The sequence below is a fragment of the Oryctolagus cuniculus genome, chromosome 2, assembly GCF_051225735.1.
Source record: "Oryctolagus cuniculus isolate XC-2025 breed Fujian yellow rabbit chromosome 2, ASM5122573v1, whole genome shotgun sequence".
In the NCBI taxonomy this organism is placed as follows: domain Eukaryota; kingdom Metazoa; phylum Chordata; class Mammalia; order Lagomorpha; family Leporidae; genus Oryctolagus; species Oryctolagus cuniculus.
This window is the reverse complement of record NC_142868.1, coordinates 164,942,955-164,970,577: the sequence shown is the minus strand read 5'-3', so window position 1 is coordinate 164,970,577 and position 27,623 is coordinate 164,942,955. Positions and strand designations below refer to the sequence as shown.

Genomic DNA, 27,623 nt, shown 5'->3' with positions numbered 1-27,623 from the left:
CCGCGGCGCCGGCCTCCCCTTGTGAATCTTACCAAGCTTCAGAGGGAGGAACAGCAGCCACATTTCCAGAGAATGGGAAAAGAGAAAACTTTCTCAACCTGCTTTCCTAGCCCAGCAAAGCCCTAGTAACTGACAAGGAAGAAAAATGACAGGACAGTTTCTGTCAGGAATATAAAGGCAAAACTCCCTAATAAAGTATTACTCAGGGGAAACAAAATGATATTAGGTCATGGCCAAACTGGGCTTGTTACAAGGAAGGCAAGTCTGGTTTAGCACTTGAAAATCAATCAGTTTAGTTCATTACATTTATGGAATAAAAGAGAAAACATGCAAAATTGTCCTGATTGGTGCAGGAACATTTTTTGATAAAGTCGCACTTGTATTCATTGAAAAAAACTCGTAAGAACCTGAGAAACTAATTTTATTTTTTTTTAAGAGTTATTTATTTGAAAGGCAGAGTTACAGAGACAGACACAGAGAGATCTTCTACTGGTTGGTTCACTCCCCAGGTGGCCACAATGGCCAGAGCCGCCTGGGCCAGCCCAAAGCCAGTAGTCAGGAGCTTCTTCTGGGTCTCCCATGTAGGTGGCAGGGGCCCAAGCACTTGGCACATCTTCTGATGATTTCCCAGGCCATTAGCAGGGAGCTGGATTGGAAATGCAGCAGCTGGAACATAAACCTGCACCAATGTGGGATGCTGGTGTCGTAGACAGCGACTCTACCCTCTCACTACTCCACAATGCCAGCCCAGAAAAGAATTTCCTTAATCCAACACAGAGAATTGTGTTAGGGTTCTCCAGAGAAACACAACCCACTGGATGGATATGGTATGTATGTATACATGTATGCATGGACACACGTACAATGTGTGCTGACTCCTGTATCATGGAGGATGGCAAGTCCAACATCTGCAGAGCAGGCTGACAGCCTGGAGAGCCAGGGCACGCCGATGCGTGATGCGGCCAGGACCCTGATAGGTGCTGGGGGAGTGTACCTTGGAAACTGCTTGAACACATGCGTGCTCTACAACCCCGGGCCTACACCCCATAGAAATGCATGCATTTGACACCAAAAGCCACGGATGAGAATGTTCCTGGGAGCATTATGTAGTAACCCAAATCAGAACCCACCCCAATGGCCTTATCCATGCAACGGATGAGCAAACACTGGTCTACTGAACGCTGGAACACCACCCAGCAAGAGAGCCAACAGAGCCACACTAAATACCCTGGGTGAGACCCACAACCAAGCGGAGCGGCAGGACCCAAAAGGGAGCACACTCTCTGGTTTCACTCACAGAATATCCCAAACCAAGCAAAGCTAGGAGACGGTGTTGGCAGTGGGGCCGTGGTCCTGCCCGAAGGGAGGGAGGGAGGGAGAGGGGAAATGGCCAAGGCCCCGGGCTTCTAACACAGCCCAGGTTTTCTCTGTCTGAGAGCCGTCCATGGTGCACCTGCTTAGGAAGACCTCGTGACACTTCCCTGTAAAAAGTTAGAGACCTGGGGGCAGGGAACGGGACACAGCCAGTGCAGCCTACTCTTGCCAGCAAGTTTCCTCCAAGAGGAAGGCAAGGCAGGTAGCGGTCGATGGCTTTTTGAACTTCTCATGGATGATGGTGTTTAGGATGGGAGGAACTGGGCTGTTCTTGTGGGCTGATGAGAGTGAGCCAGGAACAGGGACAACTGATGCAGGAGGGGGAGGTGAGAGCTGCTGGAGCCGTGCTCTCGGGCAGGGCAAGCAGAGGCTCTCGGGGCAGCGGGAGGCGGGTGTGGAGGGCTCGGTCAGCCTCATTTCCTTGCTGCTGGGGACTCCTCCGAGCACGGTGCTTGCGCGCATGCGCTCTCATTCCAGTGCAGGCCAAGGCCTCCATGGATTCTCTGCTTCCGGAGAGCTAGGCAGGGTCTGGGAGGGGGAGGATGGCCAGGCCTGTGGCCTTCAGGAAGGCACTGGAGGAGCAGATGGCTGGCTGGGAGGGGCCGGTCCCTGCCTGCCCTGAGCACTGGGGGTTCCATGAATTTCTGCCATGAGGGGCGCCCGTCCTCATTGGCTGGTTCTCCAGCTCCCAGACCCTACCTGCCCAGCCTTGGGGGCAGCAGCTGCGGGGCCATTTGCCACTCTCATAGGACTGCAGGGCTCTCCTTGAGCAGAGGGAGGGAACGCTGGCCTCGGGACAGGCTGCAAGCCAAGCTTTAAAAAGCACATTCCTTGGCAGGTTACAAAAGTTTTTTTTTTTTTTTTTTTTTTTCCTAACTGCAAAGATTTAACCTTTGGTAGGAAATGGTTGTGGTATTTTTCTTTAAATGAAAAGAAACCATTGTGAGTTGAACTTTGGAAAATACACAACATCCTGGTGCTTCCCTCCAGGGCCCGACTCCCCGAGTTCCCTGTTGGGCGGCTCCAGTCTCTCCTCCATGCTCTCTTCTTGTACTGCCCACGGGGTCCGAAGGCTGTGCTGGCCCCTGGAAGGCCAACCTAAGACTGCTCAGCCCTTGCCCAGCGGGAACCTGGGACAGCGAGGGCTTCTTGCTGTCCACAGTGGCCTGTGTCAGGAAAGACTCCACAATGAACACGCAATGAAAATGTGCACCCGTGGTTCACAAAGTCCTCGGAGTTTCAAATGGTGACATTGAGGCAAACACACGGTCCCTCGGAGCACGCGCCCTTGCTATGTGAGGGGCCCCGTGTTGCTGGCCCCTGTGGCCTGTGCAGGGAGCTGGCCTGACCTCCAGCTGCTCACTCCCACGCTGCTGGCCAAGCGAGTTTCCGGAGCTTCTCACAGGGCAGCCCCCAGCCTGGCCACAGAGTCTGGATGCTCCAGGGCGGGGACCAGGGCTTCCTTCCTTTGGGGGGGTCCTAACCCCACTTCCCACAGACACGGCTGGCCACGGGTTCTCAACCTGGCTGTTGTGCCCAGACTCTCCCCCAGCACATTTCATGGACGGAGCTCCCTGGTTGGGAAAACCTTCTGGGTTGAATCCCGGCTTGCTTGTCACCTGGGGGCCTGGGGTGATCAGGGACCATGGCACAGCTGTGGTGGGGGCTGAGCTGCTTGGTGCTGCTCGAGCCCCCTCCTAGGGCCTACTGTGAAGCAGAAAGTGCCAACGCATGCTGATGGCACAGCGCACGGGAACCATCCGCTGCTTTTCCTGAATAATAACACATGGTGCTCGGGGGTTTAGGCAGCTTTCGGTTCCTCACGTGCCACTTACAGACTTCGTAGTCCTCTGTGAGCCAAAGGCTAAGCATCTGGGCTTCCAAGGGCCTGGGAGGCACACCATGCTGCTGTCAGGACCAGGCTGACCTCAGGGCCCTGGCCAGAGCTGTGCTGAGCTGTGTGGTGGCCCCAGCCACTCCCAGCATAGCTGCTAGAAACTTTAAGTCCATGGCTTGCGTCTTATTTCTTTTTTTTTTTTTTTTCTTGACAGGCAGAGTGGACAGTGAGAGAGACAGAGAGAAAGGTCTTCCTTTGCCGTTGGTTCACCCTCCAATGGCCGCTGTGGCCGGCGCACCGCGCTGATCCAATGGCAGGAGCCAGGTGCTTATCTTGGTCTCCCATGGGGTGCAGGGCCCAAGCACTTGGGCCATCCTGCACTGCACTCCCGGGCCACAGCAGAGAGCTGGCCTGGAAGAGGGACAACCGGGACAGAATCCGGCGCCCCGACCGGGACTAGAACCCTGTGTGCCGGCGCCGCAAGGCGGAGATTAGCCTAGTGAGCTGCGGCGCCGGCCGTGTCTTATTCCTGTGAATGGTCCTGCTCTGAAGCCTCCCGGGCTGTACTGCCAAGGCGAGGCCTATGTGGGTTTCACACGTACCCCTGAGCGACTGCCTCCGGGGAGAGCAGACCCCCTGAGATCGTATGGCTTAACCCCAAATGCCACCCTCTCCAGGAGCGTCCCTCCAAGGTCCTGGGGCCACCTGACGTTATCAGCCACTGGAACTCTGCCTGCCTCCCGATTCCCCGCCCCAACACCTGTGTACTGAACACCTTCGGTGTGTGACCATGTGGCATGATGACTCTGGAGTGGAGGCTCCCTAGTCTGACTGCACCCTGGGCCCTGAGCAGGCGACACATCCCCTTCCTGCCTTGGACTTCTCATCTGTGAGATGGGAAGTTTAACCCCGAGTGCAGGTGTGGTGTGGCGATCCAGCGTTCCCACAACATGGGCTAAACCAAAGGGCAAGGCTGAGGGAGTGGGCCTGGTCATGTGCCAAGTCCTAATGTGGGGCTAGTTAGGCGTTCTGGAGTGAGGGACCCATTTTCTGCTTGCAGACCTGTCAGGGTAATCAACGTGGAAGGAACAAATCCCAAGACCTCAGTGGCCGAAGCCAGCGGATGCTAATTCTCACCCACATAGCAGCCCACGGTGGGTGTTCCTGGCCAGCAAGAGGCCTTCCACACGGTGGTGCAGGGGTCCAGGCCCCTTGCATCTTGCAGTTCTGCCCTTAGGCCCTTGTCTGCACCTGCTGGGCAGACACATGGGCTTCTAACCTCGTGACATTTATCAGTGATTTCTATCACCCATGTCTGTGTTCCATCCAGCACGACGAGTCTCCAAGATCCAAGAGAGGCCTGGAGTGACAGCTCCATTCAGTAGAAGGGAGAGGACTATTTCCTGAGGGTCCTCTCTGCCAGCTCCCACTCTGTAGGGAGAGCTGCCCCCGAGGCCGGCCTCCTTCCTCCTCGGCAGGGCCCCTAAGTATCTAAGCGGCTTGCTTGTCACCATACCCAGACCAGGTTTTAAGAGGACTCCCGCAGGGGAGCAGACCCAGGGGCTCATGACACAGGCAGACAAACTCCACGAGACAACACCCACCCTGGCCAAGCATTTCAAGCCTCCCTGGGTGCTTGCCGCGGCCTCCGTCTGCACCACATCCCGGCCCTGGTCGTCAGGTGCGCTTGGTGCGGCGCTGGGGCCGCGGTCCCGGTGTGAGGAGCCGGGGCTGATGCTGCAGGGCCAGGAAGGGCTTCCTGGAGCCCCACCACTCCTGCTCAGAGGCACCTGCTGGGGGTCACCTGCTCTGTTCTCCCTGTGTGCCCTGGTTACCAAGCTGGCAAAATCCCAAGTCCCCATCAGTCAGGACTGGATCAAGGGAGACAGGTGTGAGTGGGGTTGGGGACTGGCCCAGGCCCCGGGGCTCCAAGTGCTGCTCGTACACGTGCGGGCGGTCGGGAAGGACACGGAGAGTAACAAGGCTTCAGCACCTCGAGCTGCTCAGGGCTTGGTGGACACGTTGACTGACATCTGTGACTCCTGTCTGCAGCAGAGCCTGCGCCCTTGGAAGAGGAGGCAATGGTCAGTCCTTCCCTTTGGGGCGATCAGGGACGCCTCTCCGGAGGGTGAGACTTGTGGGACAGGGAGGAAAGCATTGCCTTGGGATTCCCAGGCGTGTCTCCGTGTGCGTGGTACTGTATGTTTAAGCCCCGCAAGGCAGGCAGGACAGAGGCGAAGGCAGGGACACTCACCTCCATTTCTCAGGGCAAGGAGCAGAGGCCCAGAGAGGCCAAGCTGCTTGCTGGGGATTGCACAGGAGTTTATAAGAACACAGACATCCGGCCTGACCGCTCTGGGGTCTTTGTACGAGCCTGATAAGCCTGTTCCTCCCTCAAGGCTGGTCTGGGCAGGTCCCCAGGTGGGGTGGGAAACTGCTGCTCCGGGTGCGGGTCTTCCCCGGGGGCTTCTCAGGGCTGGGTGCTCAGCCTCCCCTGAAGAACATGTGTTTCCTGTTTTCCTTCTCCCTCTGGCTCGGTGCAGAGAACAAGGCCTTCCTGAGCGGAAGAGCCTCGCAGACCTGGCCCGGGCCCAGCCGGCTCTGGCCAGCCTGCCTGCTCAGGACAAGGAGCCCCTCACCCGCCCAGCCTGGGAGGCTCCTGGCTGCTGACTCCCCTCTCCCCAGGCTTTTGAATGCCCCTTGCTGATCATTCAAGGTCCTTGGCAAACCTGGGGTTTGTGCTGCCCTGGAACCAAGGAGCTAGGCCTGGGCGGCAGGTTTCTGGTCTGGGGCCAGAGAGGGGACAAGCCAGGACTTCGGCCACTCCTAGGGCCCCTGGTTCAGAGCCTTCCTCCTGCCCCAGCTTGTTTCCCATGGTGCCGTGGGTGAAGGTTGGGCCGGTGGGCGTCACCACCCCAGCTCACCAGCCCGCGTCGTGTGGGTCGGCACAGCAACGTGGCTCAGTCAGCAAATGCTCCAAGCACGGAGGCTTTGCACACCTGCTTCCATGGTCAGGTCCAGGGATCCCCTGCTCCTCGGATGGACTACGTCTCAGTGTTTCATTCCCCCTGCTTCTTGGATGGACTACGTCTCAGTCTTTTTCATGTTGTTTTAACAAAATACCAAGGCTGGGTAAGTTATTATTAAGAAAAAAAAAAAAAAAGGCGGTTCATTGAGTTCACGGTTTTGGAGGCTGAAAGTCAAGATCAGGTGGCTCCTATCTGAGGGTTTTTAGTGGATGGTGTCCCAGGATGGGAGCACGTGTGAGAGCCGCACATGCAGAAGAGGCCAACGTGGGGGCGGCCTTGCTCTAGGACACCCCCCTCTTGTGATAAGTAATACAGTCCCACGCCATCTAAACCATGCATGCACCCGTCTGAGAGAGGTGCCTGTGACCCAAGCCCCGCCCACTAGGCCCCTTGAAGTGAGTGAAAGGTCAGGGGCAGGGAGCAAGTGTCCCAGGGCTGTAGAGCCTTGGGCCCTGGCAGCACCCCCTGCAGGTGGGGAGGAGGGGGCCCAGCCTTTTCTGCTTCCCCACAAAGGGGTTTCCTCCTGTGCTCCGGCTCATTGGAGCCCCTGGTTATGTGTTTCAGAACTGCTCCTACAGGGGTGTGTGTGTGTGTGTGTGTGTGTGTGTGTGTGTGTGTGTGTTCTATCAGACCAGGTGCTGGGAATGGAAAGGCTTTGGGATGGGCAAGGGGATGGGGCCTGCACGGGGCAGGCACGAGGCAGCCTGAGTGCTCCCCTGTGAGCCAGGTCCCTGGGCTCTGTAGAGGTGAGATGCAGGCCTTGCTCTGGCCTGCAGCCATGGGCACGCCTGGGGCCCACAGCGGGAGAAACTACCTCTGATGACCCGGGCTTGGGCTTTGAAGTCATCCTGGCCAGGGCTCCAGGCGCAAGCAGCCGGGGTAGATGAGGTGCAGGTTTATCTGGGGCTAATTTAAGGTAATTGTGCCAGAGGCTGCCGCTCTGAGGCCCCACCTTAGTAATTACCCTCCCCTGTGTCTTTCATCTCCCAGGACCGACCCTGCCCCTCTGCAGAGCCCTGCGGGCCCCTCGCTTGCTCTTTGCAAGGCCTTGGAAGGGCCGACCGTTCTTTCACATTGGTCTCCTGCTTTGGTTAAAAAAAGAAAAATGGAAAAGATGTAGGCTTTTTTTTTTTTTTTTTTTTTTTAAGATTTTATTAAGCAGAGACAGAGACAGGTCTTCCATTTGCTGGTTCACTCCCCAGATGGCTGCAAGAGCAGGAGCTGGACTGATCCGAAGCCAGGAGCCGGCAGCTTCTTCCAGGTCTCCCATGTGGGTGCAGGTGCCCTAGCAGGCAGATGCTTAACCTACTATGCAACAGGGCTGGCCTCCTTTGGTAAAATTTGTGACAGTGTGTTTGTTCAGCCGCAGTCGTTTGGGGCTGCTGTTTCTCTTCACCCTGACTTCTTGCCCTCTGTGGCATTTTCCCTCCTGTGAGGCGGTAGTGGAGTAAGTGTAGCCATTCTGGGGGTCCAGTTCACCAGAACTTGGGCTAGGGGTGCATTTAATGTGGGCAACTGGGAATACATTTATGTGGTGTGCAATAGATGTCCATACGATTTTTAAAATTTTGTTCTACATTTTTGGTTTATTTGAGAGAGATTTTTAAAAAATTTAAATTTTTTTTTTTTTTGACAGGCAGAGTGGACAGTGAGAGAGAGAGACAGAGAGAAAGGTCTTCCTTTGCCGATGGTTCACCCTCCAATGGCCGCTGCGGCCGGCGCGCTGAGGCCGGCGCATCGCGCTGATCCGAAGCCAGGAGCCAGGTGCTTCTCCTGGTCTCCCATGGGGTGCAGGGCCCAAGCACTTGGGCCATCCTCCACTGCACTCCTGGGTCATAGCAGAGAGCTGGCCTGGAAGAGGAGCAACCGGGACAGAATCCGGCACCCCGACCAGGACTAGAACCCGGTGTGCCGGTGCCACATTAGCCTAGTGAGCCGCGGTGCCGGCCTTGAGAGAGATTTTCCAACCACTGGTTCACTCCCTAAATGTCATGCAACAGCTGGGACGGCAGCTGGGACTGACCCAGGCCAAAGCCGAGAGCCAGGAACTCAATCCAGGCCTCCTGTGTGGCAGGGACCCACGTTCTGGAGCCAACATGTGCTGCCTCCCAGCATGCGCATTAACAGGAAGCTGGAATCAGCGGCGGAGCTGGGACTTGACCCTGAACCCTCTGAAGTGAGATGCAGGTGTCCCAAGTGGTGTCGTGACTGCTGTGCCAAGAGCCTGCCCTGTGTATGCTGTTCCATGAATATGGCTCCCGGCCACTTCTTTGTGACCTTACGGTTACTGGGGGGAGCAGCTGTTTCCAGAAACGCTCCTGCTGCCTGTGGCATTGATTCACGTGGAGTGATGTGGTGTGTACGTCCTGTGGTTCTCAGAGCAGGAAGCTTGTGGGGAGCGAAGAGAAATAAGATTTGAGAAGTACAGAACCGGAAACTGGGCTGTGAAAAATTCTCTTATAGTTCATTGATGAAACCAGTCGGAGGTTTACTCCCAGCTGACCACTGTGTTGGCTAAGTTTCTATGTCTAGTTGACCAGGCTAAGCAATGAGCGGCAGAGGGCAAGCTGCTGTTTTGATGGGTGTCTTTGCGAGGGTGTTTGCATTTTGCACCCCTCTGGGTATCTTTAAGCCCAGCAAAGCTGACATATACAGAGTTGTCCATCACAAGTCCACTCCTTGTCAACTTGGTACCCATCTGAACCACCTTAAACCATATTTCATCTGCAAATAAAGCAATGACAAGGTCATCATTCCACCTAACATGATGCACTTGGCCCTCACATAGTCCAGAATGCAACAGTTCCTTCTCCAGAGGGGGAATTGCAGTCCCTGAATGATGTCCACTCTTTTGATACCCCGCAACTTTAATCCTACGGTTAACAACAGTTAAATACTGATTTGAAGTCAATATATCCTTTAAAAAGTATTTATTTATCTTTAAATTCATTTACTTTTCTTTTAAAGATATTATTTATTTGAGAGGTAGAGTTACAGACAGTAAGAGGGAGAGACGGAGAGAAAGGTCTTCCACCTGCTGGTTCACTCCCTAGATGGCCGCAATGGCCAGAGCTCAGCCAATCTGAAGCCAGGAGCCAAGAGCTTCTTCAAGGTCTCCCACATAGGTGCAGGGGCCCAAGGACTTGGGGCATCTTCCACTGCTTTCCCAGGCCATAGCAGAGAGCTGGATAGGAAGTGGAGCTGCCGGGACTCAAAGCAGTGCCCATATGAGATGCTGGCACTGCAGGCAGTGGCTTTACCCACTATGCCACAGCGCCAGCCCCTATACTACATTTCTTTAATGTAAATTCTCAGGCGACAGGGATCTTTCTGCTCTCACATAACCACTCCATTCTCAAAATCTAGCGCAGAGCCTAGAGTTGTGCCTAACAAACCTTGATCAAAAGAACCAACTGAGTAAATCAATATGGGCGTCACCACCCTCCCCGTGTTAATACGTCCAAGTGAGAGAGGAGAGGCGTGGGGCTCTGAGCTTTTTCAACACTTGGTTAAAGGGATCCTTGCTTTTGCTGTTTTGTTTGTTTGTTTTGTTGAAGATTTATTTATTTGAAAGGCAGAATTACAGAGAGAAAGAGAGAGGGAGAGAGAGAGATATTCTACCTGCTAGCTCACTTTCTTAGATGGCTCCAACAGCCAGGACGGAGTCAGGAGCTGGAACTCCATCTGGTTCTCCCCTGTGGGTGGCTGGGCTCCCGGTATGTGAGCCCTCTTCTGCTGCTTTCCCAGGCTCATTAGCAGGGATTTGAATAGGAAACAGAGCAGCCGGAACTCAAACCCGTGCTCAAGTGGAATGCCAGCATCACAGGTGGCAGCTTAACCTGCCGGCCACAGCGCCGGCCACTTGTGCTGTTTTTGACTTTCTGGTTGCCCTCAATCGGATCTTAGAGAACAGCAAAAAAAAAAAAAAAAAAAAAAAAAAAGACTTGGTCTAGAAGAAGACACTGCAAATCCAGCTGTCGGTTTTTCTCTGTGTGTAGTGTTTAATGCTCAGACATCAGTTGTTTCAGTGTGGCACTAATAGTTTCTATTTTTAAAAAATGTAAGATCAGAGTAATTTTATTTTTTTTTTAAAAAAAAGCATCTCCACATCTCTGCAGAGGAGCAAGAAAATGCTAATCGTGCCAGCAGAGCCGCCCTGGAAGTTCTTGTTCAAAGAATGCAAGAGCATCTCAATACACACAGGGAGTGGTGTCCCCGAGAGGGAAGAAGGCTTCCGACCCAACTCAAATACTTACCGGCTGTAAAAAGATCTCCATTTCTACCTGCTCCTGCTAGGGAAAAAATTCAAAATGCTTCTCTCAAAGTTGTTTGGCAAGAGGTAGATTCCCCGCCCCATCAACAATAACGGTGTCAAAAAGAAGACATTGGTATCAGTTTAATACTCTCTTCTTGGTGTTCCCTGAGTCGTGTGAGTTAGAGGATGTTTTTATAGCAGTAGGAACAGTTTGCACACAAAATGTGCTTGACCCAACAGTGAAACCTTTTGGGGGATGTGTAGCCTAGTGGTTAAGATCCCCACGTCCCATATTGGGAAGGGACTGAGTTCAAAGCCTGGCTCTGGCTTCTGACCTCAGCCTCCTGGCTCATGCGAACCCTGGAAGGCAGCAGTGACAGCTCAGGTACGTCAGGTTCCTGCCACTCATATGGGAGACCTGTACTGAGTTTCCACTGTCAGCTTTGACCCTGGCCATGGTGGGCCTTGTGGAGTATCTCTATTTCTCAATTTAATTAGTTAGTAAGGGCTGGTGCTGTGGCATAGTGGGTTAAGCTTCCGTCTGTGACGCCAGCATCCCATAAGGTTGCTGGTTCATGTCCTGGCTGCTCCTCTTTTGCTCCAACTCTCTGCTGGTGTCCTGGGAGGGCAGTGGAGGAGGCCCAGGTGCTTAGGCCCCTGTGCCCACATGGGGGACCTGAAGGAGACTCCTGGCTCCTGGTTTTGGATTGGCCCAGCTCAGGCTGTTGCACCCATTTGGGGAGTGGGCCAGCAGATGGAAGACCTCTCTGTCTCTCAAATAAATAGATTGCTCTTTTTTAAAAAAATAATTTTTTAAGAGTTAAGTCACAATAATGATTTTTTAAATGGTATCTTTAATTTTCCTTAGGCTTCTATTTTAAAAGATCAAATAGGTAATATTTGACTTTACCATTAATTGCTTTTTCTTTAGAATGATGATTTATTTTTAAAATTGTAATCTAATGCCTTGTTCTGAAGTGATGTCTGATGTTTGTTTCTGTAAGTGCATGTTTTCCTTAGTTTTATAGGTTCATTCATTTTTGAAGTTAAAATAAATGTTTAGTTTCACTGATTTTACAATGCATTAAAAAGTTTGAACACTTAAAATACATGTATTAACCCTGTGTTTGGTGTTATACAAAAACGAAGCACAGTACCGCGCTGCCTTGGCTGTGTGGACAAGAGCCCCTTCCTCACACAGAGGACAAAGTTGCTATTCAAAGAAGGTCAGGGGTCAAGGTCACAGGGCTGTTTAGGGAGTGGCAGAGGCTGCACGGGAACCCTGCGCTTCCCATGCTAGCTGTAGACCATGCACCCCCACCCAGAACCGCCTCTGGCCCAGTCTCTGCCCTCTCTACCCCCTAGTACTGAAATCCCAGCCCTAATTTGGGGCCTTGAAGTTGGAAACCAGAGGCCGCAGTACCTGTGTTCTTTTGCCCACCCACTCTCAGACACCAGAGCCACAGCAGGGGGATGCAGGAGCCCAAGGAGGGGGAAAACTCTTGCCAAGAACCAATAAGCCAAAAATCCTGCTTTCCCAGAGAGGGCCAGCTGCACAGCTGGGGACCGCCCGCCGTTCGCCGAGTGGGACGCGCGTTTGCTATGCCCTGACTCGGGGCAGACTCGCTCTCGGGCCATGTGCTGCAGGGAGTGGGGGCCGGCCCTCGCTGCCCAGCCCTGGGTGGCATCGTCTGTCCTGTGAAAACCTGGCTGAGAGCACTTTCCCAGAGAGACCCCAGGAATGGTCCCGGTGACCCTGATACCTCCCTAGCTTGGCTCCAGCTTGGACTGGCTCGGAAGCATCTCCATCATCCACTCAATTCACGAGCCGGGGCCCCATTCCTGGGCAGCCCCAGCTGCTGGCTGTGCTACTAATTAATGACCGCTGATTGGCCCAAGAGCCACACTCATTATGCCCAGTGGAGATCAAAGCTGGTCCGAATAATCTGCTAAACAACTTGTCAGATTAGGGCATTCTTCTCGCCTATTAGAAAGATTTTTCTCCCTGGGTAAAGGCCTGTCAGGACATATGACCCTGTCACCCACCCTGAGCCCAGCCAGAGGGGCTCTGTGGCCTGTCTGCTCCTCTCACTTTGAATGTGGCCGTTTGATGGGACTCTCCCGCTCCGGGGTCCCAGGCCCCACCCCTGGGGAGGTCACAGTGTAGCTTCCTGTCCCCAGGGAAGTCATGTTTGGGCAGCATCGGCTCTACCTGTTTTTCTGTGGGGATGCCGGGTGGGTAGTGGGCACTGTCACTGGGTCCCCGTGCTTTCAGTAGTGTTCTGAATGTACTGCCTCAGTTTCCCTCTTAAGGTTGGGGATTGTGTTTTACATCGTCTGCACTCTTCCCGCTCCGAGTAGGAGTCGCAGGCCGCCGTTGTCACTCCAGGAGTGAGGACAGAGCTCTCGTTTTTGGAATTCGTGCTAAAAGCTATAATGGCTACGATTGATCAATGCAGAGTGTGTCAGGGCCCTGTGCTACATGACAAATTACCGATTTTATCTGCACTGTCGGAAAACGTGACAAGTTAGGTGTTTAGCTGGTTTGGAGAGTGAAGCTCCCTAGTCACTTAGTTGAGTGGCAGCTCTGAGGGTTCTGACTGGCAGGCCAACCAGCATGCTGATTGGTTTACAGAGAGGCGCATGGCCTCATTTTGGCCAATGAGCGAGCCTGAATCCTGTGACTTGTAAGGAGGCTTTGGGAAAGGCCCTGTCTCCCCCCGCGTGGTGGGTGTGAGGCCGGGAGATCCGGCCTGTGGAACCCTGCTTTCTCTCACCAAACACTCTGGAATCGAGCTTGTGTCCAGGGGAAGTTTTGGTTGACCTCCTCTCTCCGCTGTGCAATGCAGGCATCCTCACGGGCTGCTGACCAGCAAACTCCTTTGATCGTGGGGAAGTGGTCCTTCAGGGCTGTGGTACCTGGGACACGGCTGGGGGAAGCTGGTCTTGCTTCGCCAACCTGTTCTTTGACAGGGTACAGAAAGGAAGTGAGAAAGCGGAGTTGGGAGAGACTGTCAAACACGACGTCTAAACACACGGTGACTACTTTGCTGGTTACACTCATTCTCTTTCTTTCTTAAAAAAGATTTACTTATTTATTTGAAAGGCAGAGTTACAAAGAGAGAAGGAGAGATGGAGAGAGAGATCTTCCATCTGCTGGTTCACTCCCCAAATGGCTGCCGGGTCTCCCACATGAGTGCAGAGGGCCAAGGACTTGGTCCATCCTTCACGGCTTTCCCAGGCCATAGCAGAGAGCTGGATGAAAAGTAGAGCAGCCGGGACTCGAACTGGTATCCACATGGGATGCCGGTGCTGCAGGTCATGGCTTTAACCCACAGCACCGGTCTCTGTGACTCAGTCTTAGCTTGTCTTTGTGACACTTTCCTAGGGTTCTCTCCTGGCTGCCCCTGGTTCTCATCCCTGTCTTACTTCAAAAGTGCCACGAAGCACAATAATTCATTTTTTTTTTTCTTTTTGACAGGTAAAGTTAGACAGTGAGAGAGAGAGAGACAACGAGAAAGGTCTTCCTTCTGTTGGTTCACCCCCCAAATGGCTACTACCACTGGTGCGCTGTGCCGACCCGAAGTCAGGAGCCAGGTGCTTCCTCCTGGTCTCCCATGCGGGTGCAGGGCCCAAGGACCTGGGCCATCCTCCACTGCCTTCCCAGGCCACAGCAGAGAACTGGATTGGAAGAGGAGCAACCGGGACGGAATCCGGCGCCCCGACCGGGACTAGAACCTGGGGTGCCAGCGCTGCAGGCAGAGGATTAGCCAAGTGAACTGTGGTGCTGGCCCACAATAATTCACTTTGAGCTGCCCATGCCTTGTCCATCAGCTCCTCTGAGAGTTTCAAGTGCTCCGTCATCCCCAGCCCCTCGTGGAGACACATTCTGTCCAGGTGGAAACAGGCCCGGCATTCAGGTAAAACAGGCAGGTTGCACACATTCCTCCCTGGCAGATGCCCCTGCCCGGAGCTCCTGGCGGGCAGGCCTGGGTCACACACTGTTCCCTGTAAGCAGGCAGGTTCTCCTGCGGTGTGGATGCAACCGCTGGCAGTCGCCAGGTCCCTGGAGGGAGGGGCCGCCGGGGGACCTCCTGTGGTACAGATGCCTTTAGCACAGACAGGAGAAGATAGAAGAAATCGTTTTCATGCTTAGTCCCTACTAAGTAGACTCTTGAACAGACCAGTTACATCTCCATCTTTACAAAAAAAGGAGGCTGATCTTTGAGGATAGCCTGCAGCCCTGCGGTGACATACGTTCTAGACCCAGTAACAACCACAAAGATGAGGCCATGGTGAAAAGTTGAGAAAAGCATATGGCTGAGCTTAAATGATTTCAGAAACGTCTCCGAGGAGAACGACCGTGGGAAGTGATTTCAGAACCAGGAAACATGATTGTATTGCGACGATGAGTGGTGGGGACTGAAGCAGCGTGTCCTGATTCTAGAAGGGGCTGGAGAGATGCTGCAGGGGGCCACAGCAGGCCACGTGGTGACCACATATAAAAGGACACCAACTAGCACTGACCAGAGCACGCAGGTGAGCACGAGAGGGGGACAGCACACAAGGGAGGGCCGGCGCTGTGGACAGCGGGTAAAGCTGCTGCCTGCTATGCCAGCTTCCTATGTGGACTCAAGTTCGTGTTCCGGCTGCTCCACTTCCGGTCCAGCTCCCTGCTAATTGCCTGGGAAAAGCAGCAGCAGATGGCCCAAGCACATTTGGACCCTGTTTGGATAAAGCTCCTGGCCCAGCCCTGGCTGTTTCTGACCACTCAGGGAGTGAACCAGCAGGTGGAAGATCTCTCTTTCTTTGTGTCTCTCCCTTTTCCTCTGTAACACTGTCTTTCAAATAAATAAATCTTTAAAATAAAATTCAGAAGGCGGCCAGGCTCGGCGGGGCCTCTGCGCCAGCTCCACTTCCTCGCTGCACACGTCCGGGAAAGGAAGCTGGGAGAGGCTGCATGCGTGGAGTCTGGTCTCCTGGTGGTGCTGCTTGGCAGGCACAGAGCGGAGAGCCCCGGTGTTTTCCCGCATTTCTCAGTCCCCAAGGGCAGTGTCACGGACCCCACCAAGTTCTCAGCTCCTGTGCCTCCCAGGGTCCAGTTGTGCCTCCTGTCCTTGGAGCTCCAGCTCAGAGCTGCCCCCAGTGCTGCTAGCCCAGTGCCGCTCGGATCCCCTTGCAACTGGTCCCTTTGCTGCCAGTTCTGCATTTCAAAGTGCCAGAGAACCACCTTGCAAGGCAGGGCCCTCTTCAAGGCTGGGGACGGGGATGGAGGGGCCCAGGCCGAGTTCTCTCAGCAGGTCAGAGGAGTGGAGGGCATGGTCAGTGCTGGAGGGGACCCATCCTGCCAGGTGACAGGCCTGACAAGGACACTGTGTGACCCAGAGCCGCTCATTCCACTTCTCTGAGTTTCTGGCTCCTTCGATTGCTCTGGGTTCGATGATTCCTGCTTGCTGGGTGGCTGTAGGCAGAGACACGACTCCCTAAGTGCCTCCAGTGCTGGGAGCTTCTTGTCAGCCCCTGATGCAGCTCCTGAGGGCCAGGGTCCCCCCACCCTCAGCTGCCCCGGGCTTTCTCTGACTCCCTTCCTCCTTTCTCCAGACCCCGCCCAGCTGGAGGCGGGGTGGGCAGCACCCCCTCCTGCTTTCCCCAGGTGTGGGAGGAAGCCGCTATTTCTTGCCTGCTCTGCTTGATTGGGTTCTCCTTGATTGTGTGCCCATGGCGTCCCAGGCCTTGCCGTGGCCGCCTCGTAGAGGCCACAGTCTGTAGAGGCGTCGACCTTGGGGGCTGGCTGGCTAACGGTACATGTGGGGAACCCAGACGGAGCCTCTGAGCACATGCCCTGGCCTGAGCCCAGGATCTCTGCACCTGGCCTGTTCCCTTTTGCTGCCCTGGCTGCAGGTCCTCCCAGGGCCCTTGCCTCCTGCACCAGACAGGAGCCTGGAGGCCCCTGGTCCTCCCGCCCCTGCCACTGCCCTGAATTGGCTCTTGGGGTCAGAAGTAGAAAGCTGGGGGAAGGAAAAGGAAGGGAAGGGAGGGAGAGGGAAAGAAGCAGGAAAGGGAAGCGAGAGACCAAGGGAAGCCGCCCCTTGCGTCAGGAGGTTCCGTGCGAGCTGCCAGGGTTCTGTCCCTCAGGGGCCGGTGCAGGGCCTGGCAGGCAGCCAGTGCTGCACATGAGTTCGCTGGGTGGCTGTGCAGCCGACGTCTCCGTCTGCTTCTTCATTTATGGGAGCGTGCAGGAGGAAGCATGCCGGCTGCACCTGTCGCCCGTGGCTCCATGGGTCTCAGGGCTGAGGCTGCCGGTGTGAGTGGGTGCCCAGCACTTGCGTGGGTGCTCACCGGGGCAGAGGCCGTTCTGGGCACTGGGCAGGTTCGCCTGGGTGGTCTGTGCCCAGGGCAGGACTGGTGTCGACAGGATGCTGGAGGAGTGTGGATTGAGAAGCCGTTTAACGCACCTAGCAGCTCTGTTGCTTAGAAGCACAAATAATGAGTGTGCTAATTACTAACGACACCCAGATGTACTGTGCTCAGCACCTGTCAGTCGGCTCATTTGAATCCCCCAACTGCCTGTGAGATGGAAGTGTTCTTCCTGTCCTGGGCCTTGGTGACTTTCCTGGGAGCACGAGGGGTTAGGAGGCTTGTCCAGACAGCGAGTCTGGATTCAAACCCAGGACTGGGAGTCCCCTCCTCCAGGCCGCTCATTCCAGGTGGCCTGTGCCTGCAAGGAAGCTGGTGGGAGTTGGGGATGTGACCCCCCCGTGGGTGGAGAGGTGGCACTCTGAGAAACTCAGGGAGGGACATCACCCTGGCATGGCTTCGGTGTCATGGCCACGTTCAGGTCTCAGAAGGGTCCCCTCGCCGAGGCCCTGGCCGTCCTTGTGCTGGTAACGTGGGGGTGTGGGATCTGGCAGGGTGGGGGCATGGGCTGGGAGTCGGACAGTGGACAGAGTGGGATTCCAAACCCAGGGCTTCTGAACTGTGCGACTCCAGGCAGGTGCCCCTTTGTGCCTGCGCCTTCCTTCCTTCCACTGGACCCTGGGATGGGGGGGCGCATAACAATCCTCATTTCCTGCCTTGGTGTGAGTGGGGGCTCCGCGTGTGTTCTTTTATCCCTGTGGCTACCCAGGAAGGGTCCGCGTGGGGAGAGGAACGTGGGGGTAACGGGGCTGGGAGGGATGATTTCTCGTGTCTTCCCCAGCCAGAGACAGCTGCGGCATCTGCAGCCTCCTGCGGTTGTCTGGGGTTTGACACACTCAACCCAGGATAGGCGTGAGCCCATTTGACAGCTGGGGACGCTGAGGCCTGGAGGAGGAAGGAATGCCTGCTCTCTGCACCTTGGCAGCTTGTGTCACCCCTGTGTCCACCCAGGGATGTCAGAGGCGATAGAAGCTCCGGGAGGAGTAATTTGCCCAGGGTCCCACAGCTCCCAGGTGATGGCAATAGGACTGACACTCAGACAGCCGGCTGTAAAACCTACCCTCATTCTGCCTGCCCTGCTCCCTCCTGGACTCCCAGTCCAGTGCTCTCTCCTTGGTACCTATGCTCCTGGTGTAGCTGGAACTTTGAGGAACGTGGGGTTAGGAGGCAATGGCCCTGCTGGTGCCTTCTCAGGGCTTTCCCATTTCCCACGGGCTCCCACGTGGTGCTGGCTGCACCACTTAGAGAGAGAGGCCAGTGAGAAGTCAGCGCCTGGGCAGGAACCGCGCCCACCCTCGCGTGGTCCCACACTGATGGGCAGAGCTGGCTCCTGTCTGCATAGTCCCACTTCCATCCAGGAGCCCCTCGGACTGGCAGGTGCCACTGGCTGGGAGCTCCTTCGGGACGGGCACCGTGGCTCACTCCCATCAGGCCTGGCTGGGGAGGTCAGGAGTCCCTCTGGCCTTGGGACCCGAGGCGGCTGCTTCTGCTAGGAGGCAGTGCGCTCCAGTGTGCTATTTCTGGGGCCTGGAGAGGCAGGTGAAGGAGAAAGGGTTGACTTAATTGGGCTGTTATTCTCTTTGGGCATCTGCAAGTCCATCTCACTGGCTCTCAGCTTTCCTGCAGCCTCACCAAAGAAACAGAGAGCAGGCTACCAGGGGTCTGCAGTCGCTTGCCGGGCGAGGCTCCCTCGCAACAACACCAAGACAGCACTGCTAGACGCTCGACCGCTCTGGCATTGCCTGTCACAGGGGTGAGGGAAGGGCCAGGAACTGGGGGCATCCCAGAAGGCCTGGCTCTGGGCAAATGGGAAAGAAGGTGGGAGCAGGGTGCACAGTTTGATGCTGGGATCTGTTTAAATGTCACTTCCTCCAGGAAGCCCTCTGCAACTGCACCAGGGACCTCCGTGGGGTCCCATGACGGGCCTCGTTCCCTTTTCAGACTTGTCCCTCCACCCCCCTTGGCTTCGCCCTCTCATGCTTTCTGGTCTCTCCATGCAGTGCTGGTGCCTGGGTGGTGGGAGCTGACGGCGGCTCCTTCCCCTTGGAGCCCTGGCAGAGGGTCCCACAGAGGGGCTGCACTATTCCCCCCTACCAGGAGGGCTGGGGCGGGGGTGGGTGGCCAGGTGCCCTCTGGCAGCCCGAGCAGGGGACTTAGCCAATCCCCAGGTCAGGGCTCTCTTGCCAGGATCAGGGTGCTCGCCGTGGTGGTTTTCATTATTGTTCGTGCCCAGACTATTTTGGAAGCCGGCTGCCATGGGAACTGCGTCTTTGGAAAGCCGCAGCCTCTTTCCCTCCTGTCCCTACCCCCTTCCCTCTCTAGTCCCTCTTAATTGGTTTTTAGTTCCCTGGCCTTCAGGCCTGTCTGTTTATTTTGATTGCAGCTCGAAAGAACAAATCTTTAATGAACCAGCTTGTGGGGAGAGCCGTTAGCCGCCGACAGCCTCCAGGGAGTGGGGGAAGCGCCTGGCCAGGGCTGCGGCCCAGGCCGCCCCAGGAAGGAGGCGGTGGCCTGGCACAGGGCAGCCGGCGTCTCAGGTGCAGTGTGGAGGTGAGAGAGCAGGGCTTGCCCTCCCAGAGCTGTCACAGCCTAGGCCGTGATGACCCCCAGCTCTTTGCAGGGTTCCCCCAGTCCTCTGAGTGATCCCCACAGGGACACATGCTGAGTGACCCCACCCTGCAGATGAGGACAGGGAGGCTAGGGGAGAGCAAGTGACGCAGCCTTGCCACTATGCCCGTGTCCTTTGCCCTGGCCGTTGGCTCTCCCAGCCTCTCAGGAGCCGCCTTTGTTCTTAGGCCAAATCCGCAGCTGCTGCTCCAAGCCAGGCTCTACCAGCCCTGGGTTTTTGGAGCAAATGCCTCCTTGTTTAGTGCCTTGGTTTCCCCACCTCTAAAATAGAGCCATGTGGGTCTTACACGGTTTATAGGGCTTCTTTGGAAGACTGGAGGAGCTCACTTGCTTGTGGGGGACCGCTGGCTGGGCTTGATCCAGGTTCTTGTCTCCAAGCAAGTAAGAGCTCAGGGGCTGGCACTGTGGCATAGTAGGTGAAGCGTCCACCTGTGGCGCTGGCAAACCATATGGGCGCCAGTTTGCGTTCCGGCTTCTCTTCTTCTGACCCAGCTCTCTGCTTATGACCTGGAAAAAGCAACGGAAGATGGCCCAAGTGCTTGGGTCCCTGCACCCGTGTGGGAGACCTGGAAGAAACTCCTGGCTCCTGGCTTTGGATCAGCCCAGCTCTGGCTGTTGCTGCCATTTGGGGAATGAACCAGCGGCTAGAAGACCTCTCTCTCTCTCTCTCTCTCTCTCTCTCTCTCTCTCTCTGTTTCTCTCTGTCTCTCCCTCTGTAACTCTACCTCTCAAATAAATAAAATCTTTTTAAAAAGGAAAGAAAGCATTCAAGGGGGAAGTATAGGTAAAGGTGAGTGGGAAAGCAAGATTTACCCACAGGCAAAGGGCAAGTACAAACAGCGGGGAAGGAGTGAGGGCAACTGAGAGAGCGAAAGGGAGGGAGAGAGAGAGAGAAAGGGAGAGAGAACTCCCTTTTAAGGTCATATGGTCATACGGTCATACGGTGGGGAGGCACGGGGGGTGGTGTCTGGGGCAGGGCTAAATTGAATACTTAAACAAGGTAGTCTTTGGGGCAGGTCTCAGTACTGCCCACTTCCACACCCCTTTTTTGGAAACCTCAGAAGTGTCATGGTATCAAGTGCATGATGGGAGTGAGATTTGGGGCTGCAGCACAGGTGTGGGCAATCCTCAGTGCCTTTGTGCTAGCCGCCCCCCTACCCACATCAACATGTGTCCAACCAAGAGCTGGTGTGCAGGAAGTGTTGTCTCAACACCTGCTACTGTTGTGTGTGTAAGTGCAGAGTAATGCAGAGAGTTTCGTTATTGATTGCAAGCCTGTTGGCTGGCTGACTCCATTTCGGGGTGACATCGACAGACACAATTAGTTTTCCCTTTCCTGTTGGCACCTTTGTGCTGGCACCGTGATTCTTAGAAACAGGGACCCAGGGCGACACTGTGGCAGGAAGCTGCCTTGGAGGTCCGGCCCAGGGGACTGGGAGCGCAAGGGGCCGGCTGTCCCCTGCTCTGTAGCGTGGGGTGGTACTGCCTTTGGAAAGGAGGCCTCCCTCTCTGCACCGGTCACGAGGGGCTCCTCAACTTACGTGCACACCTCGCGGCACCCTCGCTTTCCTTTCCACAGCTTGGTTTAGGAATAGGCACTTCTGGCCAGCGGAGGTAAAAGGAAGGCTGACGGGATCCCATGGGAAAGGTTTTTTGCTCCTTAGAAGGAAGCACAAGAAAGATTCCTGGCTGCTGCTGGGCCTGCTAACAGCCATCTGGAGCCCCGGCAGGAAGCTGCCATGTGGGCAGAGCGAAGCCATGGAGAACCGCGGAGTGCTTAATGGCCCAGGTGAGCGGCCGTCCATACTGTCCCCACAGTGGACCTCTCTCTCTGGACTTCTCGTTATTTTCAAATAATAAATATCCTTGTTTCAGCTATCTTAAGCCATTAGGCCAATTTTTTTGTTTGTTTTGATTGTTTATTTTTGTCTGCCTGCCTGCTTTTGTCATTTATAGCTGAGTGCAAGCTAACACGTGTGCTTTGAAAAACTGTTGGCCTAGCTCAATTCTTACTTTTCAAAGGTGGAGTGGCTGAGACCTAAGAGACTGGGAAAGACCGCGTCAAGTTCATGTTCTGGTTCATGGCAGAGGTGGGCCAGGATCCAAGGATTCCCGACCGCTGGCCTGGGGTCTGGAGTGCCGGGTTGTCCCAGTTAGCGTTGCTCGCTGCATCTGGCACGCTGCACATGTTGGGATTGGGGCGGGCAGCCTGGGTTGCAGGCCTCTTCTGCTGTTTGTATGGGCAGCTTCTGAAAAGCACGAGGCAGGTACGGTGGGAGACCTGTATCAGGTCTCAGGCTCATGGAAAGGAGGCACTCATGATTGCCAAGTACAAGTGTACTTCAAGAAGTTCATGGAAGATGGAAGGAAAAGATAAGTTTATTTTGGTACAAAAATATTTTGAAATGCAAATGTATTAAAGTCTTCAAAAAGTTCATTGAAAATGTGTATTATGAAAAAGCTATGGGTGCAGTTCAAAATGTTTCCTGCAGCAAAGTAAATTTACCTTTTCATTTCATTTTCCACAAGCTTTTGGAAGAACTCCTGCAACTCAGCTACGAGTTATGTTTGGCTACTTAAGACAACAGCTAAAGGGTGATTTGTCTCTCACCATCCTCGTTTGCTGCAGCTCCTCCGGGAGTTCTGAAGAATCGTGACCTCACCTACCTCCCTGTTTTGCTGTCCTTGACTTACAGCCTTTGATCTCGTGGTCACAAATGGCTGCAACACTTCCAGGCAGGCATCACATCTGAGTTCCAGACTGGAAGAAGGAGGTAGAGAAAGGTTGTGCCCAGTGAATCTATCTTTTTATCACGAGGACACTTCCTTTCTAGAAGCTCCACCATAAAATTCTTTGTCTACCCCATTTGCCGGAAACGGGAGCCAGGGAGCTTGTTAGCTGAGTGGATGGAAGGTGAATATGCTTGCCAGGGAGTTTTGCTGCCACAAACAGACTCAGGATCTTAGCGAAGAGAGAAGGGGAATTGGATGTTGGGAGGCTACTCGAGGTCTCCCACAGCGGGGTTGGCACAGACTCTCTCGGCAGGGTAACTGGAGCCAGGAATCAGCCCGGAGTGTGGTGCCCCCTGGGGAAGCTCTGAAGCCGCCCGGGGCTCCGTTTGCTGCCTCCGTGGGCTCCTTCTCTAAGTCAGCTCAGGCGATCACAGATGCCACCGAGGCGCCCTTCCCACGCACCCAGCCCTTTGCGTAGAAATCGCAGGATGCGGAGCACACTCCTTGGCCTGGGATTTGAGGTCCTGCCAGGTCAGCCTGCCCGCTGTGCCCGATTGGTCCCCTGTCTCCGCCATCAGCTCGTGTTCTGCCCCATTACAGCCGTGCCCTCGGCCTGTGCTTGGGGACCATCTCCAGCCTTTCTGCCTGGCAGCATCCTGCCGCCTTTAGGGTCATGTGGCTCCCAAAGCTGGCTCAGCTGTGCTGGACCTTCTCTGGAATTCCCCAGGGCGTGGTAGCTGGTGCTACCTAAGTCAGATGTTTGTTCAAGTGTTGACGCCCTCATGGGATGGGCATTTGGTGCAGTGGTTAAGCTGCTGTTGGCAACACCCATATCCCCTACTGGATGGCTGGTTAGAGTCCCAGCTACTCCATACTTCTTTTTTTTTTCTTCTTTGATTTATTTATGGGGCTGCTGTTGTGGCATAGCAGAGTTAAGCCACCACCTGCAGCACCAGCATCCCATATGGGCCCTGGTTCGAGTCCTGGCTGCTCTGCTTCTGATCCAGCTCCCTGCTTATGGCCTGGAAAAATGCAGTGGAGGATGGCCCAGGTACCTGGGCTCCTGCACTCACGTGGGAGGCCCGGAGAAAGCTCCTGGCTCCTGGCTTCTGCCTGGCCCAGCCTTGGTCATTGTGTCCATTTGGGAGGTGAACCAGCAGATGGAAGCTCTCTCTCTGTCTCTCGCCCTCTCCAACTCTGCCTTTCAAATAAAATAAAATAAATCTTTTTTTTAAAAAAGAGATTTATTTATTTATTTGAAAGCCAGAATGACACAGAGAAGGAGGGAAGCATGGAGGGATCAAAGGTGGGAGAGAGAGAAAGAGAGAGAGACAGAGAGATTGAGAGATATCTTTCATTTACTTTCACTCCCCAAATGTCTGCAATGGCCAAGGCTGGGCCAGGCTGAAACCAGGAACTCAGAGCTCCATCCAGGTCTCCCATTTGAGTGACAGGGGCCCAAGCACAGGGCCACCCACCACTGCTTTCCCAGGAGCATTAGCAGAGAGCTGGATCCGAAGCAGGGAAGCCGGGACTTGAACCGGTGCTGTGAAATGGGATGCCAGTGTTGCAGGCGGCCCCTTAGCATAATGTGCCACAACACAGGCCCCTGCTCCACACTCCTGATGCATCTTCCCGCTGCTGCACATTCTGGGGGTTAGCAGGTGATGGGCCTAGTAGCTGTATCCCTGCCAACCACATGAAAGATCTGGTTTGAGTTCCAGGCTCCTGATTTTAACCTGGCCCAGTCCTGGCTGTTGCAGGCATTTGCGGGGTGAACTAGTGGATGGAAGACTTGCTCTATCTATCTCTGTCTCTCTGCCTCTCAAATAAAACTAGAATAAATAAATTTTAAGGAATTTAAGCTCCTTATAGGGTGAAAGCACATTCCATCTGTTTATATACTCATGTCCTACATACTGAGGATACTTAATAAATAAATACAGCACTAAAGATTATTTATTAATTTGAACGATAGAATGAGAGAGGAAGAGATATCTTCCATCTGCTGGTTCACTCCCCAAATGGTTACAATAGCTGGGGCTGGTCTGGGCTGAAGCTGGGAGCCAACAACTTCATCTGGATTCCCTGCATGGGTGGCAGGGGCCCAAGTACTTGGGCCATCATCTGCTGCTTTCCAGGTGCCCATGCAGGGAGCTGAATTGGAAGTAGGGTAGCCTGGGACTCGAAGTAGCACTCCTACATGGGATGCAGGAGTCCCAAGTGGTGGTTAAGTCTGTGGTGCCACAACTGCCTGCTTCTCGGTTCATTTCTGGCAGCGTGAATTAAGGGGCTTTGGGAGTGCCTTTGGGATATTGATGGATTTCAAAATACAGCGTTGGGAATGTGCTCACTGTGATTGTAAAAGCATCAATATGGAGCCACTGGGGTCACATGGTGGTCAGTTCTGCAAATATGGGGAACCTCTCGTCCATCACTGTCTCTTCACAGTAAGGCAAAGTATCTAGGAGTCAGAGGCTCTGTTGAAACAGATGTAAGAAGGCAGCCCTCAGGGGCAGCACTATGGCATAGCAGGTTAAACCACCACCCGCGATGCTGGCATCCCTTATGGACGCTTGTTTGAGTTCTGGCTGCTCCGCTTTCAATCCAGCTCCCTGCTAACGCACCTGGGAAAGCAGCAGAAGGTGGACCAAGTCCTTGGGGCCCTGCACCTACGTGGGAGACCTGGAAGAAGCTCTAGGCTCCTGGCTTTGGCCTGGCCCAGTTCTGGCTGTTGGTGGCCATTTGGGGAGTGAATAACAATGGAAGATTCTCTCTCTCTCCCTCTCTCCCTCTCCCCCTCTCCCCTCCTCTCTCCCTCTCTGTCTTTCAAATAATAAAACAAATAAACCTTAAAAAACAAAAAAGAAGGCAACCCTGGGGTAGGCATTTGGTATAGTGGTTAAGATGTCTCTGGGATGCCTCTGTCCTGTACTAGTGTCTGGGTTCATGTCCCAGCCACACCCCCTGATTGTAGCTTCCTGATAATGTGCACCTTGGAAGGCAGCAGGTGATAACACAAATACTTGGGACCCTGCCACCCATGTGGGAGACCTTGATGGAGTTTCTGGCTGCTGTTGTGGGCACTGGGGGAGTGGATCAGCAGACAAGGGGTTACCTTTTTTCTCTCTCCATCTGTCTTTCTGTCTCTGCCCTTCAAGTAAATAAATAAAAATAGAAAATTTAAAAAAGAAGCTACTCCTGGACAGTCATAGTTGGACCCAAATGCCCAATTCCTTGTCCTCCGCTGGGACCTGCCCCGCTGCCTGGAGGACCCTCGCATCACTCAGTTCTAGTCGGGGGTGGAGAAGCTGAAGCCCTCAAGCCCCTTAGGAGAGACCACCCCTGGCACCTCTCTCCCCCACAGTGAGACAGAGGGCAGATCCGGGTTTGGCACAGCAACGTCACCAAGACCACTGGTATCCTCCTCTGCTTCTGCTCCCCACCCTGGCGATCTGAAGGGCCACATACAATGTTCCAGCAACGGAGGAGACTGGGAAGTCGCACAGCTGGATGCTCAGCCATTGTGGGAAGGAATGGCATTTGGGTGGACAATGAACAGCACATGCCAGCAACAGCATGTGTGGTTTAGACCATGGGGAGTGGCTGGAGAGACTGGACAACTTGCCTAGTGTCCCACAGGAGCTAAGTGGCAGAGCTGGGGTCTGTCTGACTCCCAAGTCTCGTGACTTCCGTTCCATCACCTTCAGGGTACAGGACAAAGTGTATGGCTGCGTTGTGTGGTTCAGAACTGGGAGCCCCAGGTCAGGGGGCCACTGCTTATGGCGCTCCAGACACAGGCCTTCTTCCCCTTGAAAATGTGCTACGTTGGGCAGGGGTTGCTAGGGTGGAAGGAAGGGGCCTATATGCTTTTCTCGCTCGCTCTTTTTAAAATATTTATTTATTTGAAAGTCAGTTACAGAGAGAAGGAGAGATAGATAGATAGATAGATAGATAATAGATAGATAATCTTCCATCCACTGGTTCACTCCCCAGAAAACTTCACTGGCCAGGGCTGGGCTAGGCTGAAGCCAAGAGCCAGGAGCATCCTCTGGGTCTCCCACATGACTGCAGGGGCCCAAGCACTTGGGCCATTCCTTCTGCTTTCCCAGGCCACAGCAGAGAGCTGGATCGGAAGTGGAACAGCTGGGACTCTAACTGCACCTATATGGAATGCCAGCACTGCAGGTGGCAACTTTACCTCCTAGGCCATGACACTGGCCCCTGCTTTCATCTCATGAACAATTTTTTTTTTGACAGGCAGAGTTAGACAGTGAGAGAGAGAGAAAGAAAGAAAGGTCTTCCTTCCATTAGTTCACCCCCCAAATGGCCGCTATGGCTGGTGCTGCACCGATCCAAAGCCAGGAGCCAAGTGCTTTCTCCTGGTCTCCCATGTGGGCGTAGGGCCCAAGCACTTGGGCCATCCTCCACTGCACTCCCAGGCCACAGCAGAGAGCTGGACTGGAAGAGGAGCAACTGGGACAGAATCCGACACCCCAGTCGGGACTAGAACCCTGGGGTGCTGGCGCCGCAGGTGGAGGATTAGCCAAGTGAGCTGCGGCGCTGGCCATGAATATTTGTTTTTAAGTACTGTATGTATTCAGAATAGTGCACACATTTTAAGAGTAGAGCTTAATTTAAAAAAATTTTTTTAAAGATTTATTTTATTTATTTGAGAGGCAGAGTAGCAGAGTGAGAAAGAAATCTCCCGCCTGCTAGTTCACTTCCCAGATGTCCACAACGGCTACGACTGGGGTCAGGCAAAGCCAGGAGCCTAAAACTCCATCTGGGTCTCCCATGTATGTAGGTGGCAGGGGCCAAAGCATTTGGGCCATCATCTACTGCTTTCCCAGGTGCCTTAGCAGGAAGCTGGATCAGAAGTGGAGCAGCCAGGACTCAAACTAGCACTCCGATATGGGATGCTGGTATTGCAAACAGTGTCTTAACCTGCTGTGTCCCATCCCTTGACTCTCAATTAATTTTCTTTTTTTTTTTTTTAAAGAGGATTTATTTGGTTATTTAAAAACAGAGTTAGAGAGAGAGAGAGAGAGAGAGAGAGAGAGAGAGCTTCATCTACTGGTTAATTCCCAAAATGGCTGCAATGGTCAGGGCTGGGCAGAGTTGAAGCCAGAAGCCAGGGACTCCATCTGGGTCTCCCACAAAGGTGGCAGGAGCCCAGGTCCTTGGGCCATCTTCTACTACTTTCTCAGGTACATTGACAGGGAGCTGGATTGGAAGTGGAGCAGCTGGGACTGAAACCTGTGCCTGAGAAAGTAGTGCCACAGTGGCAGAACTGTCCTGTGCATCTGACTTCCTCTTTTTGCTTCAAATCTTGCCTCTCATTCATCAA

The 27,623-nt window shown here is 54.3% G+C and overlaps 1 long non-coding RNA gene across 1 annotated transcript; it reads left to right on the top strand.

The window, feature by feature from the left end:
• The first annotated feature begins 5,481 nt into the window (after positions 1–5,481).
• On the top strand, positions 5,482–11,613 carry LOC149128129 (uncharacterized). Its single transcript, XR_016230427.1, has 2 exons — positions 5,482–6,343; positions 7,877–11,613. It is a non-coding gene; the product is annotated as an uncharacterized LOC149128129 (long non-coding RNA).
• Positions 11,614–27,623: the final 16,010 nt, after the last annotated feature.